This window comes from Oryzias latipes, chromosome 21, assembly GCF_053564925.1.
Source record: "Oryzias latipes strain Hd-rR chromosome 21, Olatipes_Hd-rR_3.1".
Taxonomy (NCBI): Eukaryota; Metazoa; Chordata; class Actinopteri; order Beloniformes; family Adrianichthyidae; genus Oryzias; species Oryzias latipes.
Window position 1 is genome coordinate 1,187,872 of NC_136257.1, and position 15,668 is coordinate 1,203,539.

Consider the following 15,668-nt stretch of genomic DNA (forward strand, 5'->3'; position numbering starts at 1 on the left):
GTTGAAGGGAAAAGAGGGCGGGGGGAATATGGGAAATGGAGACGGGGAGGAGGAGGAGGAGTGGGGCCGCGAGTGGAGACAGGGCAGGTAAAACAGCGCCGAGGTAAGAAATGAAACCGGAGGTTCAATTAGGAGGTTTACTCTGCGGCCTTCCAGCGCAGCCATTAGTGACCAAAGCCGCTGACCCCCCCAACGCACGCACGCTTCAGGAAAGCTGATCCGAGGCCCGGCAGACTGCAAACACGTCTGCAGGTCGCTTGCAAGAAAACACTTAGCTGCAACCAGCAGGACACGGGGTCGGGACTCGGACATTTCTAATGAAAACAAAATAATAAAGACTCTGAGACAAACTGTCGTTTGACTCATTCAAACTTCCTTGTTTTCAAAAAATGACACTAAATCCACTCCTCCCCATAAGATCCTGATCCAGGGAAAATCTCTGTGGATGTCCTAAACAGTGTTTGCTTTCCTTCCCAGATGTCCAGAGTAGAGGTCATAGTGTTGTGGTGACAGACACGCCTCATTCAGAGTTTTCCACATGATGCTCTCACTGTCTTCATGTCTGACTTGGTGGGGCTAAAAACCAAAAACCTATTCAATGTGGCATCAGTGTCAACCTTGTGTGGGTGTAAAAAGCTGATTTAGCCAGTAAGTCGTTCCAAGTTCATCGTTCAAACTGACAGAACACGACGTCACGTAACGGAGCAGACCGCCTGACCACAGCGCCTTCAGGTTGGTGGCAGACAGTCAGGTGGAGCAGGTGAGTCTCCAAGTGTCGTCAGCATCAAGACTCTGAACTACTGCAGAGTTTGGACCCACACAGGAGAGGAGCCCCCCCAGAGGCAGACCACAACCATGACCAGAACATCTGACCTCTGACCTCAGAGCTGGTTTAGCAAACGCCACACAGCTGCAGGCCGTGTACCAGGTGGGAGGGGTACTGGGGTCTTCATTTTTGAGGCATAAATATCAAACTAATGAAAATAGTGTTTCTTCTAATTCAGTGTTAGTAACATTAAAGGGAACTTTTTGTATTTCATTTAAATTCAGAGCAAACAGGGAAATCCCTCATGTCAATGACAGCATCCCTGCATGAGTGTGACTGACGTTTCTGTGGCTTTTGTAAAATATTTGTGATTGTTTTGTTTTTGCAGAGGTGTAAACATAAAATACTCTTTCCATTTTTACCAAATTTGGGGATTTTTTTGTTATGGAGCTTCAAATTGGTTTATCTTCAAATTAAAGGGTTCATACACTACATGCTCTGTTTGTGTGTCATTTCTCTGCTGTCATCAGACACTCAGTGGGGTCACCTGCGTGCACAGAGGTCCGTGCACGGGCCTTGTGACGACCAATGTAGCGTGTCAGAGAAAAAGGCTGCTTTGTTGCAGAGCAGTAGGTGAGCACGTACACAAATGTGTGAGGAGGAGGAGGAGGAGGCGGTTGAAGGTCATGGTCAAAAGGTTGTGCGTCCTCCGTACGTGTGCACGTTTGTGCACAGATGAATTCCTCAGTGATGCCTGCTCTCCTGTTTCCTCCTGAAGCTGCTGAGGTCAGAAAATGATTAGAATGCATTTCTCCTGGGGGGAGTCCTCCTCTGTCTGGTTGAATCTGTGACCTGCACAGGTCCATGAAGACGCCACAGTAGACGTGAGTTTTCACAGCACACCTGTCTCACAGGTTCACCAGCACTGACGTGTGCACCGATTGCAGAGGAATCAGTTCCCTGCTTGGGTCAGAACTTCCTCTGAGTCTGACAGAAAAAGCACTCTCAGGATGAAGGATCCTAGCTGAAATCAGCTGAGTGACAGCCGAACCTCATTCCTCAGCTCTTGTCAGGACACTGCAGGAGGGGCCGAGCAGCTTAGCCGGATCACAGAACAGCTGGTTCACATGATGGACCACACCGGTGTTGGTTCTGCTTGGATTCTGCCCCTGACCACCAACCCGTCAGAGGTGAGCACAAAACCCAAAGAGCTCGGCTTCACTGAGGTGCAGGTTTATATTTTCAGGGGTAAACGTCTGGAAAAGGATTTCCGTCTGAGTGAGCCGTGCTTTTCTTGGATCGTTGGACAGTTTGTCCACGTTTGGACGCGGTGTTGGAGCCTGTTTGCTGTTGGCAGGTCTCATGTTTAGAATCCACTCCTGACATGCAGCTCCTGTTTTTATTGGAGTGAATCTTTGATTTTTTCTGGTTTATCTGTGAGCGGCTTGGATGAGCGGAGACGAAGTAACCAGCAGACACAATCAGTGACAGACATCCTTTTTTGCAGCTCCTGAAGCTGTTAATGCCTGATGAGGTGAAGGAACAACAGTTACTGAGTGACAGCAGGTGAGTCCGCTGCACAGGGAAGACCGTCAGAGGAAAACAGCCAAACCCCTCCAGATGCAGGTTGATGAAGAAACTAGCAGCAGACTCAGACGCAGTGAGGACAGGAGTCTGAGAGGACAGCAGAGAGACCGACAAACATGCAGTGGTAGGGCGGGCGACCTCTGATCAGAAGAACGTTCGATTCCCGCCTTGCCCGCCCATGTGTCTTTGGGCAAGACCATCTCAAATAAGATCTTTTATTTTAAATCTTCTTTACTACAAAAAAGAAAATGTGCTCATGGGGGCGACAGTGGCTCAGGTGGTTGAGCGGGTCGTCCAATGACCGAAGGGTTGGCGGTTCGATCCCCGCTCCCACCAGCCAAAATGTCGTTGTGTCCTTGGGCAAGACACTTCACCCTCCTTGCCTCCGGTGTGGCTCCACTGGTGTGTGAATGCGCATGAATGTTCCCGGTGATGGTCAGAGGGGCCGTAGGCGCGAAATGGCAGCCACGCCTCTGTCAGTCTGCCCCAGGGCAGCTGTGGCTACAACCGTAGCTACCATCACCAAGTATGAATGAGGAGTGAATGAATAATGGACACACTGTAAGCGCTTTGAGTGTCTTGAAAAGCGCAGATAAATCCAATTCATTCTTATTATTATCATGAATTTGTGGTGTGGATTTATGGAACAGGTTGGATGAAGGTTTAAAGCAAAAGTTTACGTGCCTTCAAAAAAATAACTACAAGATGTCAGTGATGGAACTATACGAGGCCAGAAATGTTTAATAAAAACAAAAAAATGTCACTTCTGCATAGGTGCTCTGCAGAAGGCAATGAGAATCTGTTGTAAATAGAAATACGGAGATCATCCGGTGTTGTTAAAAGAGGCAAAGATTTTTCTTCAACCCACTCCTTTTCAAGCACACTGTCTCGTTTTATGTCTAATTTGAACTCTTGTGTCTATTTTCATTTGTGTCTAAAATAAAGAATTGAATTGAAATTGAAAATTGAACTGAAATTTTTTTTTGGATTAGAATTACCTAACTTCCACAATTACTTTCTTGCAAATAGATTACAATATATCTTAAAATGGTTAAAAAATAATCCAGAAACCAACTCATGGTTAGACTTGGAACAGGCGTTATGTGGAAAGATCAACCTGTCAGATCTTCCATTTATTAGCCAAATAGTTAAAAAACAGGATTGTTTCAAAAGTATTAATATAAATGCCACTTTAACAGCCTGGTGGGAATTTCTCAAAATATCAAAATCATCAATTCAACCGTGCAAAATGACACCCATCTGGAACAACCCAGACATCCTCATAAACAAAAAAATTATCCACTTCCCAGCTTGGCAAGCAAGGGGCATAAAACAACTAGAGCACATAATTATTGATAGAAGATTCATAACTCCCCAGGAACTTCAAGACAAACATGGAATAAATAACTTCTTGGAATATCAGCAACTTAAATCAATTATTACTAAAAAGTTTAAATACAGAGACAACGATTTAAAGCTACCAGATGTAGTTACCACTCTGATTAATTTAACAATGAATAAAACTCTCTCCAAAATATACAAACTTTTATGCAATTTAGATAACAATATTTCACTTCCGACAACAAAATGGGATGCGGATTTGAGCATCAGCACAGATGAAAGTTTTTGGTCAGAACTTTGTCTAAACACCTTTAAAATGACAAAAAGTCCAAATCTGCAGCTAATCCATTTCAAAACTCTTCACAGAATTTACTTCACTGGACAGAGGATGTTCAAGATGGGTCTCAGCAACTCAGACATTTGTCAGCACTGTGACAGTAATCTTCCCGACAATTACATGCATGCACTATGGTTCTGCACGCCTGTCCAGGCTCTCTGGCAGCAGGTATGTGCCGATCTATCAGTCTGGCTTAAGGTTTCAATCACAGCTTCACCGTCACTTTGTGTGCTTGGTGACACGAGTGCCATCGATGTAGGAGGGGGATTAGGCTCTATCATTTTCATAACTCTTTGCATTGCTAAAAAAACTATTTTAATAAATTGGAAAAGCAAAAAAAATATAAATATAAGTCAACACAGAAATGTGCTGCTTGATCATATCAGCTTGGAAAAAATGTCAGCCCAAAGTTCAAGTAACTTCGAAAGAATTCGGTCTCTCTGGTCTCCCATAGCTAACTCCGTGACTTAGGGGGTGGGGGGGGCCTGGTCGTCGCTGCTCCTTGCCCTTCTGCCGTGGGCCGGGGTGGGGGTCGGGGCCTCCGGTGCCTGGCGGGGGTTGTTGGGGGCTCCGTTGGTCAGGGGATCGGGTCCGGCGCCTGGGTGGGGCGGGCTGGGGCGCTGCGTGGTCCTTTGGGCTTGGGTGTGGGGGTGCGTGGTGGGGGGTGGGGTGGTGGTCTGGCCTGGCTTGGGGGGTGGTCCCTTTGCCTGTGCTGGGGGGGGTTGGCGGGGGGCGCTGCTCGGGGGGGGGGGCCCAGCGGCGCTGGATGGGCTTCCCATCTACGCCTGGGGCTGGGATCGGCCCTTCCCTGGCTCTGGGGCGGGACGGGACAACCCTCTTGGGGCCCCCGGTCGCTCTGGGTGTCCTCCGCTTCGGCTGCGGGGTCTGGGGGGGGGGGTGGGGTGGGGGGTATTGTCGGCCCTGACCTGTGGGGGGGCATTCTGGGGGAGGGGGGGGGTCAACCTTTGGTACGGGGCAGGGGGGGTTGACGGGTCGGGGTCTCCGCTGAGGCCATCGGCAGTTTCCCCGGCCGGTTGGCTGCCTCGGTCCCGTCGAGGCTTGACCAGAGCTCTTCTAGGGCCAGCGTTTGGGGGTGGGGGCCTGGGCTTGCTCCGGGGGGGGCCGGCGCTTTCTGGCTCCTCTCTCTCTGTGTGGGGGGGGTGGTGCTGGGCCTGGGGTGTCGGCGCCTCCGGGGGTGGGGCCCCTGGGCTGGGTGGGCCTGGCCCCCTTGCTGGGGGGGGGGCGGGGGACAGCTGTTTGACCACCGGGGGACAGTCTATCAGCTATCCCCAACTTACCCCCTTCCTCATATAACCTCATAATAGGGTGAGGGGGTGGGGGGCTTAGCCTGCGATGAGCCTTGGGGGGGGGTTTACTAGGCAGTGGCCCCCCTCCTATGGTTGCCGTATGGAGTGGGCCCCCCCTCTTTCGGTTTTATTTGCACCTTAGACATGTAGGGCCCTTGGTAGGGGGGGTGCTTGGACATCACTGCCCGCAAGCAGCGGATGTCCTCCTAGCACCCTACCCGCCAATTTTAACCGCACCTTAGACATTTAGGGCCCCTTGGTGGGGAGGGAGAGGGGACGTCACTGTGAGTAATCAGGAGATGTCCCCTTAGTGCCCTACCCGCCAATTTTAACTGCACCCCCCTTAGTACACACACCCCTCCCCCCTCAATATATACATCCCAACATAAACACACACACATGCACACACACACCATCTCAAACACACATACACGCACACACATTTAGCAAGGAAGGTGGGACCTGGGTCCGTCTGTCCCCTGCCTCTTCCCTGGTGGGGGGTGCGGGCCCCTTTCAACGGCGGCCGTGTCCCCGGGGTGCCGGCTTCCTGGGCCCGGCGGTGCTCTCTCCGCGCGGTGGGGGAGTTCACATTACATCTGAGCCGGGGGTGTCTGGTCCCTGGGGGGTGGGTTCTGGTCCTTGCTCCTGAGTGCTGGGCCCCGCCAAATTTCCAACTGTGGCCGAGCCTGGTCGGGCCATATTTATAACACCCCTTGTGGGCCCTCTTTTTTTCCCCGGGGTTCCCCCCTCCTGGGCGGGGGCGGCGGGCCCCCTGCCTCGCTCCTCCCTGGACCAACCGTGGGCCGGGCGGATGGCTGCCTGGAGTGCGGAGCGGGTCTCCCTTGGGGGGTCCTGGCTCGTACCTGGGGTTGGGGCGGGGGGATGCCCGGAACTCCTGGGTGGTGGTGGGGTGCTCGTTTGGGGCTGTGGGCGGTTGGGTTCTCCCGGCGCGGCGGGGGGGCTGCTCTCCTGGTTGGGCTGGGGCGGCGCTCTCTTTCCCTCCGTGCTTCCCTGGCCTCTGGCTCTGGGGGCCTTGCGGCGGCCCTGCTGGCCCTGGCCTGGGTGGCGGGCTTGGTCGCCCGGGCGGCGGTTGTTCCCTGCCGGTTCCCGTGTGGCGTTGGGGGGATTCCGGCTGCCGCTGCTGCTGCGGTGGGGGTCTTGGGGTGGGGATGGCTGGGCACTCTCCGTCCTTCTTTTCACGTTCCACCATCCATTTTAGAAGAACATAAAACCTCACCTGAGCACAGGTGTTGGCTCACCTTTGCACTAACAGTTTGCATGACTGAATGACTGAAATATTTCACACTAGTTGGTTTTAAGGCATAAGTATGCGTGTGTGAACACTATCTGTTTTGTGTACATGTCGACAGGTGGACATTTTTGCAGCTAGCAGGTGTGTTTATAACATTTGAGTGTGTGTGTGGACAGGCCCCGCCCTTTTTGTACTGCATTTGAACCTTACCATAATGATTAACAACCAGTAAACTTGTTGCTGTATGCTGCTTCATGGTCTTATCCCCCTTCCCCTCCTATTATCACCCCCTACCCCCCCCTCTCTCTAGCGTCCCTCTCTCTTCTTCCCCTCTTTCCTTTTCCGTCCGGTCCAACACCAAAGATTTTCAGACATGATTGAAATTAATAAAGTTTGGCCTCAATTACAAAAGGGGTTTATTCAGACATACCTTTGGTTTGTCTGAAGATTAATAACCCCTCTCGTTAAAGTAAAATATGTCCAACACAAGAGGCCCTCAGCTCTCGTCTGTCTGCCTAGCTGTTGGACAGGACAAGTTAGAAAAAAAAAAAAAAAAAAAAAAAAAAAAGAAAATTGAACTGAAAAAGACCCTAACACCCCCCCCCCCCCCCTTGCCTCTGGCGGAAGGTTCCAGTGTTCGCCAGCGGAGCCGCCATTACTGTGTGAATGGGACTGTGACTGTAAAGCGCAGAGGGCCTTAGAGGACGGTGGAAAAGCGCCATACCAATATACGACATTTACCAAACATACAGATTAGTAACTGTAGCAGTAAGAGAGAAAGCAGTCAGCTTTCTGATTTGTCCCTGTCTGAAAAATCCTGTTTACGGTAAACTGGTTAAAGAACAACCTATCATCATCATTTTGTTAGGTAGGACAGGGTATTGTGCTTGGTCCAAATGGTGAATGGATGCTGGTCTCTCTCCATTTAGTGTCACCACATCTCTAATGACAGTAGAACATTCTGTTCCCTGTGATATATGGACGACTGACAGCAGAACAAAGCACAGGTGTGGACGTTCTGACACAGTCGCCGACACTCATCTCTGATGAGCCAAGAGTTTTTCTAGAATCAGAATGATCTCTGACCAGGAGAACAGGGGAGTAAAGTCATTGGCTGAGCTATTAAGGTTTATACCATGGTCCGGTTGAACACTCGATTCTGATTGGCTGCTGGGTATGCATGGAAACCTGATAACTGCACGGTGAAAAAAGAAGTTCCGGTCAGCTAGCTTAAATGTTTTGTATCACTGCGCCGGCTTCTTTAAAACAACCTTTTGCTTCATCATCTGGACAAATCAAAGCGGTAAGAGGTTAACTTTCTCTCTGAACTGATGCTTTATTCAAGCCATCGGGACGATCAGCATATAAATATCGCCGATACTTGACTGCAGCGGTGCTGCTGCGCGACGCGGATTATATGTATAGTCCGCTTTTTGTGAGAAAAGCGATCCAAATCGGAAAAAAAACAAGAATTAAGGACTAAAACCTGGTTAATATGCATTGCTTTTGTAAGTGACCATGGTATAAGCGGGTTAATGGCCTTCGAAGTGTGTAATGTGTGCGCCGTGGAAGCCTGAACCGTTGGACGGTTCCGTTAAAAAGTAATAACCGCACACTTTGTCGGCCACTAGCCCTTACATAATCCTTCATGCATTTGTAATAAAAGGACAAAGGCTGCAGTTGTAGGTAGGATGAAGCTACTGTGACATCACTTGGATCTCTGAGTGGTCAGTTGGCAGAAATACTGAACTGGTTATCAATCCAGAAAATTGATGAAAGGAGAATTAAGTTCACATGTCTCTGCTGTAACCAAATAAGCACAAAAAGCATCTAATAGGCATTATAAGATGGACATGCATAACACAAAGACTTAAATGCAGTTCTGATCCAGAAATCGTTTAAGTTTTTGTTCTGAAAAGTCTTTGGAAGTTTGTCCTGAATATTATCTCTGGTGGAACTTATTTTAGGAGATCATGGAATCAGATTCAAATTCCATGACCGCTGTTCTGGGCCGCAAGGCACCTGCCATTGACTGACACCCAAATATCACTGCACCTGCTCTCCTGCCGGTGGGGGGGCCCATAGGAGAGGGGTCCCATGTTGCCAGTTTATCACCGGTTCTGTTCATCTGTGTGTTCAGCCAGGGGCCGGAGGGGGTCTGGTTTGGGGACCACAGGATTTCTTCTTTGCAGATGATGTTGTCCGGTTGGCTCCGTTGAGCCAGGAAGTCCAGCATGCATTGGGCCGGTTTGCAGTGGGAAGCAGCTGGGATGAGGGTCAGCACCGCTAAATCAGAGGTCATGGTTCTTGACCTGACAAAGGTAGTCTGAGAACAGGAGCCACCAAAGCTGAGGGCCTCTGATGGACCGAGCTGCTGCCGATGTGGAAGCTGAGGTTGAAGGCGTGTCAGTGATGGATGGAAACACGACACGTGAAAAGTATTCAGGTAAGATGCTGAGTGGGTTTTGTTTTTGGTCACAGCATCTGCTTGTTCAGAGCACAAAGTCACAAACTGCACGAGACAAATACTGACCCCCGGCCCCCCAGGTGCCGCTTCCCCCAAGAGCTCAGCCTCCTCTGCTCCTGTAGCAAAACTTTTTCATTGAAAAAGATGGAGGGGGGGGGCACAGGTGTGCAAGTCTACTTAGCGGATAGCCCCCCCACCTCCCGATGCTACTTTGCTGATAATAACAGTCAGCAGCAGCAGCTGGGCGACCCCCTCCTTCCCTGCTTTCCGCTAATGTTCCCTAATCAGCCCTCCATGACACCGTGCAGCGGGGGCCTCACAGCTGTCTGGGGGTCGAGGGCATCAGGACACCTGTCAAACCCCCCCCCCAAAACTGTGGCCAAGAAAGGCACAAACACAGCGACATCTTACCCCCCCCCCCCCTTCAAGGTGAGGTCCTCTCCCACTGGCCCACTGGAATGGGGGGGGGGGGGGGGGGGAGAATGAAGATGCCAAGTTTATGACTGTCAGAAATACAAGAACTGGCAGTGACTCGCCCCCAAATCCAGGTTTAGCTGTTGGGCTTCACACAGACAGCCAAACGGTCCAAACAGCAGGCGCTAAAAACCAAGTAAAAGGTCTGACGCGTTCAGCCCCGGCGCTGAGGTGCAGCAGGCGGTGCGGAAAGTCCGGTTCTGACACAACAATCCTGCAGCTCACGGAGACCAGCTGAAAACCAGACGGAAGGTTCCAACCGTTGGGACCAGGACGGGACTTTGGATGCAGACGACACAGTCGGCTTCACCAGCAACACCGCCTCCAGGTTTTCAACTCCATTAAAACACTACGTGTGTGTTCCAGACAATGTGTCTTTTTAGTGTACTAGTTCAGATGCAGCACTGACCTGACCTTACACAGAAATGAGCCGACACCAGCAACCCGACAGGAGCCGCTCCGGGGTCAGAAAGGCCGAACGGAGGACCTTCCTGTACCAACGCTGATGGATCCTCACAGAGTAGAAAAGATGCACACTCTGTATGTGTCTGTATGTGTGTGTGTATGTGTGTGTCTGTGTGTGTCTGTGTGTGTATATGTGTGTATGTGTGTGTCTGTATGTGTCTTTGTGTGTATGTGTGTGTCTGTATGTGTATGTGTGTGTGTATGTGTGTGTGTGTGTCTGTATGTGTCTGTGTGTGTATGTGTGTGTCTGTGTGTGTATGTGTGTGTCTGTGTGTGTCTGTGTGTGTATGTGTGTGTGCGTGCGCGTGTGTGTGTGTGTCTGTGTGTGTAGGTGTGTGTGTGTCTGTCTGTGTGTGTATGTGTGTGTCTGTGTGTGTCTGTATGTGTATGTGTGTGTGTGCGCGTGTGTGTGTCTGTGTGTGTAGGTGTGTGTGTGTGTGTGTCTGTCTGTGTGTGTATGTGTGTGTGTGGGGGGGGGGGGCTGAAATGTACTGTATTCAATAGACAGCTTCAAACACCTCAACAGCTACCATATCCAGAGACCCCCCCCCCATGAATGATTCAAGGTCTGAGACCCTGGAGCACCCACTATCCCAAAGCAAAAGAGTCAAAGGCCCCCGTAGCCCCCACCAGGAGCCTGAAATGGAACCCTAGAATCCCCAACAGAGGGAAAGCAACCCCCCCAGAGTTATGGCCCAGGTCCCACACATCCAAAAGCTGCATGTGTCTCACTAGCTGCAGCGCTGATGAAGCGCAGACGTGCACAGCCGGGACAATCAGCGCCGTGGAAAAAGTCCAAGTCCTGCAGATCAACCCGAGAAACAGAAACCTGACACAAATGAGCCAGAGACCCACTTCATGAGCACATGTACACGGACTGGATGGCAGAATTCAGTCTGACCGTCTCAGTAGGCAAGAAAAAAACCGTAAAAACTCTGACTGGAGCTGGAATCGGTCCATTACCTCTAGTAACACTTTAATTTCAATACTTGTTCTGATTGAGTCTCTTTTTTTAGCATAAATTTATCAGTTTGGGTTCAGATGGTTTTTTTCACAATAAAAGCCTCGTCAAAGTAACCAATGAAAAACCACCAACCGTTTGAAGTGTCATGATGCATCCGTCCCCCTTTCCATCCAACCATCCCTCCACCCATCCATCCGTCTGGATGACCCTCCTCCAGAAGGCCGAGGTGATGAGATGCGCTGCAGGGATCCAGGGTCTTTGCTGTTACAAAGCAAAAACTTCCTCAATCCAGATCTACATGTCAAAATGTTGTGTTTTGGTTGGAATTGGGTAATCATTAGCATCCAACACCGAATCCACTGCCTTGATTTGTCAGCCACTAATGTGTTTGCTATGAGTCTTAACTGTATTCCTGCCGTTCCAAATCCTCGTGGAGAAATGGCCAATTATCAGATCAAGTTTCCTGAGTGTGCAGTTCACATCAGCTTTAACCAGCGTGTCCCAGAACCGCAGGCTGGTGGGTGGTCCGGTGCTGCCTGTTGTCTGTGCAGGCTGAGCAGAACCAAGTGACGTCTGACAGAACCGCTCCACGGCAAAGGGCAGCTGATAAATCTGCAGCGACACCCTGCAGGCTCCTCCGGCATTTATGACACTGCCCATGTGTGAGAGTTCAGCCCCCCACCCTGCCTAACTGCCAAATGCTGGCTGTTAATGAGGACCAGGGCTAACAGACCCCAGGCAGGAGGGGATCCAGCCCAGCAATTGAGCAAATAATGAGTTGAATTAGGAGATTTGGTATGAAGTGGATGAATGCGGGGAGGAGGGCGGGGGGAGGAGAACCAGACCCTGTGATGCAGCGATCATTCTGCATGTTAGCCACAAGGGGGGAAGAGGAGGGGGCAACAACAGCATTAGTGGGACAGACAGGATCCCTGAGAGGGCAGATTGTTTCCGTTTGCCTCTTGAGCTGATGCGGTTAGCGGCAAACATTTGCATCGACAAAAAGCGCTGCAGCATTTCAGCGTCTACAGAAGCGAAGGCTCGGTGTTTCCACCCGCAGAGGCCTCCTGACTAACACAATCTCTGCTTCAGTCGGCACGGTTTGAATAACTTCCCCGTTCAGACGCCGCTGTCAGCCGCTTATCCGTTTTATCTTGCATTCTATTACGGTTTATTGAGTTGGAGGCTGGGTGAACCGGTCTCCTCTGCAGAAGACGAAGACGAGCAGCTTCTGTCAAAGTCTGGCTTCCCTGGAACATCCGCTCTTCGGTTACAGAGCTCCTGAAAGCGTTTCCTTCTCTGGTAAACACGGTGGGCTGCATTGTCATTCTCAGTTTCCAGTAAGTTCTCCCCAGAAACTCGTCTGGGGTTGTTTTTTTTTCCATTCCTGGTTTTCTTTGATTACAAAAGAAGCAATATTTGGTCCCTGCGGCCACGTCGCTGACTCACCCCCCCACACACACAATGAATGCACAACATTGTTCAAAAGCTGATTCGCCATGAAGCTTCCCAACATCATCAGAGAGTCAGTGCAGGGTCAGCGTGACACAAACATAAACGTCTGTGTCATGCTGGGATGACCACAGATCTGATGTTCTGTTTTACCTTGAAGCAAACACGGAGAGGAGAGGAGCCGTGAAATCCCTCTGCTCCTCTGTTCTCAGGGTCCCCCTGCCACCGTGGCTTTCCGGGGGGGTCAGAGGTGTAGGAGTCAAAGGATCATTTTTTGCAGCTCAGGCATTTTGGCTGCAGACAGATGAGAGCGTGCGACCTCATAGACGGCTGGCCTGACGCGTGCAGCTCCATGCACGCATCACACAGGTACACCTGCACATTAGCTGACGGGCGAGAAGACTGTGGGGTCAAAGTGCGCAGCTGGAGGGGAATGCAACGACAGATCTACAGGAAAAAAGAAACATTTTAAACATTCAATTCAAACTACAAGTAAAACAGTAAATCACACTCACTAGCCACTTTCTTAGGCACACCTGTCCAATTGCTCGTTAAGACAAATTTCTAATCAGCCAATCACATGGCAGCAAGTCAATGCATCTGGACATGGTCCAGACCATCTGCTGCAGTTCAAACCAGCATCAGAACGGAGAAGAAAAGGGGATTGAAGTGACTTTGAACATGGTTGTTGGTTCCAGACGGGCTGGTCTGAGGATTTCAGAAACTGCTGATCTACTGGGATTTTCACCCACAACCACCTCTAGGGTTTACAATTCCCACAGACTCGTTGTCTGGTCTGATGAGTCTCCATTTCTGCTGCCACATTCAGATGGTAGGGTCAGACTTTGGCCTCAACAACATGAAAGCATGGATCCATCCTGCCTTGTATTACCGGTTCAGGCTGGTGGTGGTGGTGTCATGGTGTGGGGGATATTTTCATGGCACACTTTGGTCCCCTTAGTACCAGTTGAGCATGGGGTTAAATATGTAGTTGTAGAGTTTGATAAGCTATTTCTCTCTATATGAGTTCTGGTACATCACCTGTCCGTCCTGGGGGAGGATCCCTCCTTCACGTGGACACCCCTGAGGTTTCTTCATTTTTTGAGTTCTATGAATTCATGTTCTCTATGATTCATGTTTATTACACTATTACCGGTATGAGGCCCATTGAGACGACTGTTGTTGTAATATTGGGCTATAGAAACAAAATTGAATTGAATTGAATTTCAATGCAAATTCATAGAGGGACATGAAATCAAGGAGATCTGATCTAATTTATGTTTTCATTATCAGGAAACCTGAATAAAGACCAGAGGAAAGCACTGATGGAGTCAAACTTCATGGTTTTTGTTAGGGGCAAGCGGCAGCATCCTAGAGGAACCGGAGCTGCTTTAACCCTTGTGCTATCTTAGACAACCCCCTTCCATTGAGGTGTTCTCCCTACCATGACAAAGGTGGATAAAGGTGGAAAGATTTCATGTAATCCATGGACACCAGTGAAGATCACAAATCATTGAAGAAAAAAGGTTCAGAGCTCTGTCTAGGTCAGGGGTCGGCAACCCATGGCTCCGGAGCCACATGTGGCTCTTTCATCCATCTGTTGTGGCTCCCTGTGACTTTGGAAAATAATGAGTATTTTATAATAATTAAATTTTATTTTAGTTTGTTCATCTGATGGCTCCGTACGGAGCGTACCCCGTCAAAACCAGCCTTCTATGAGCTCGTATTTATCAGGCGAGAACTGCAGAGCTGATAGCAGGAGGACACACGCGGTCCGGAGTGATCTTCTGCCAGGAACTTGACGTGCCGCGGGGCAGAGACCAACTCGCTGATGACAGACTGAGAGTTCGCGCCAGTGTTGCCAGATACAGTCACAGTTTTCCAGCCCAAAAGTCATCTGAAAACCGCCAGACACAGCTTTTGTTGATGTTTTTTTTCACACTGGACTGATTTAGCAAAATAAAATATTTTTCTAAATAAAAGATAGTTCAGACTAATAATAAAATGTGTACAATATTGAATATTTCTTCAGCGGGCCGCCTTCTTCCATTCATTTTCTTAACCCGCTCTATCCCCGCTATAACCTGCGTTCGGCTCTTTCATCCTTGTGCGGCGCTGGAGCGCCCTGACTATCGTATTTTGCGCTCTCTGTGTAGGACACACTGAGGAGCGCGGGGAAACCAACTCTCAGCTGCAGAGGATGTGAACAGGTGAACAGATAGAGAGGAAAAGCAGGTAGAGAGGTGGGGGAGGGGCTTTGGCTTCAAACTCTGTCAGAGATGCAAACACGGGCGTCAGATTCAGACGCAGCTTTCCCTGCAGGAGTTGAAGCAGAGACTTTCTCTGGGATGATTTTATGAACTCAAACATGGAAACATGATTACCAAGTAGAACTCTTCAAAATAATAAACCTGATCTCTCCACATTCTCCGTGTCTACCATGTATTGATAAACACATCGCTCCAAGCAGCGATCAGACCAGAATTAGTAGCTCCTCCCACACGCGGTATCATCCTTTAAAGAACATAATGTGCATTTGCAGCGACGTATGCTTCAGACGATGTCCGATTGGCCAATCTACATGTCAATCAAGTCCAGTACTTCTCAGTGAGGATTTTGATTGGCAGGTGGATTTTAAAGAAGTACTTTTTTTATCTTTTCTGGCCCGCGATCTACACTCATGTCCTTGAAGATCGACGTAATGAGCACCCTTGATATAATATATACATGCATAATATATATAATGATGTCAAAACGGGTTGTGGCTCCGGGTGCTTTCTTTTTTATTAGGGGCGGTCCCAAATGGCTCTTTGAGGAAAAAAGGTTGCCGACCCCTGGTCTAGTGGGTCTAGATGACCCAACTCCCAATGTTAAAGGGCCTAGGATAGCACAAGGGGTACATCACCTTCACTGATGCTGGAGAGGGTCGCACTTTATCATTTTCTAAAGTAGTTCATGGTAAAAAAAATTGGCCAGCAGGTCGGGGAAAACTTGTTGCCCCCCAAAGCTAAAGGTTTAAAATATGAGGAAAGCTTTTCTGACCGGGTCCTGACTGTCTCCACGACGTTCAGAGCTCCAAGCCTTCATGGATCATGGAAGAGGCACTGAAGGCTGCCTCCATGGACACCATTGTTCTGTTGGGTGACGTGTTTTGGCCCGCAGCAGTCCTGGACCACATCGTTTCACTCTTCTTCTCTGTTACTGTGCCATTGAGCAAACATTTCATCCCTGCCACATCCTCAAAAACTCACCAAAA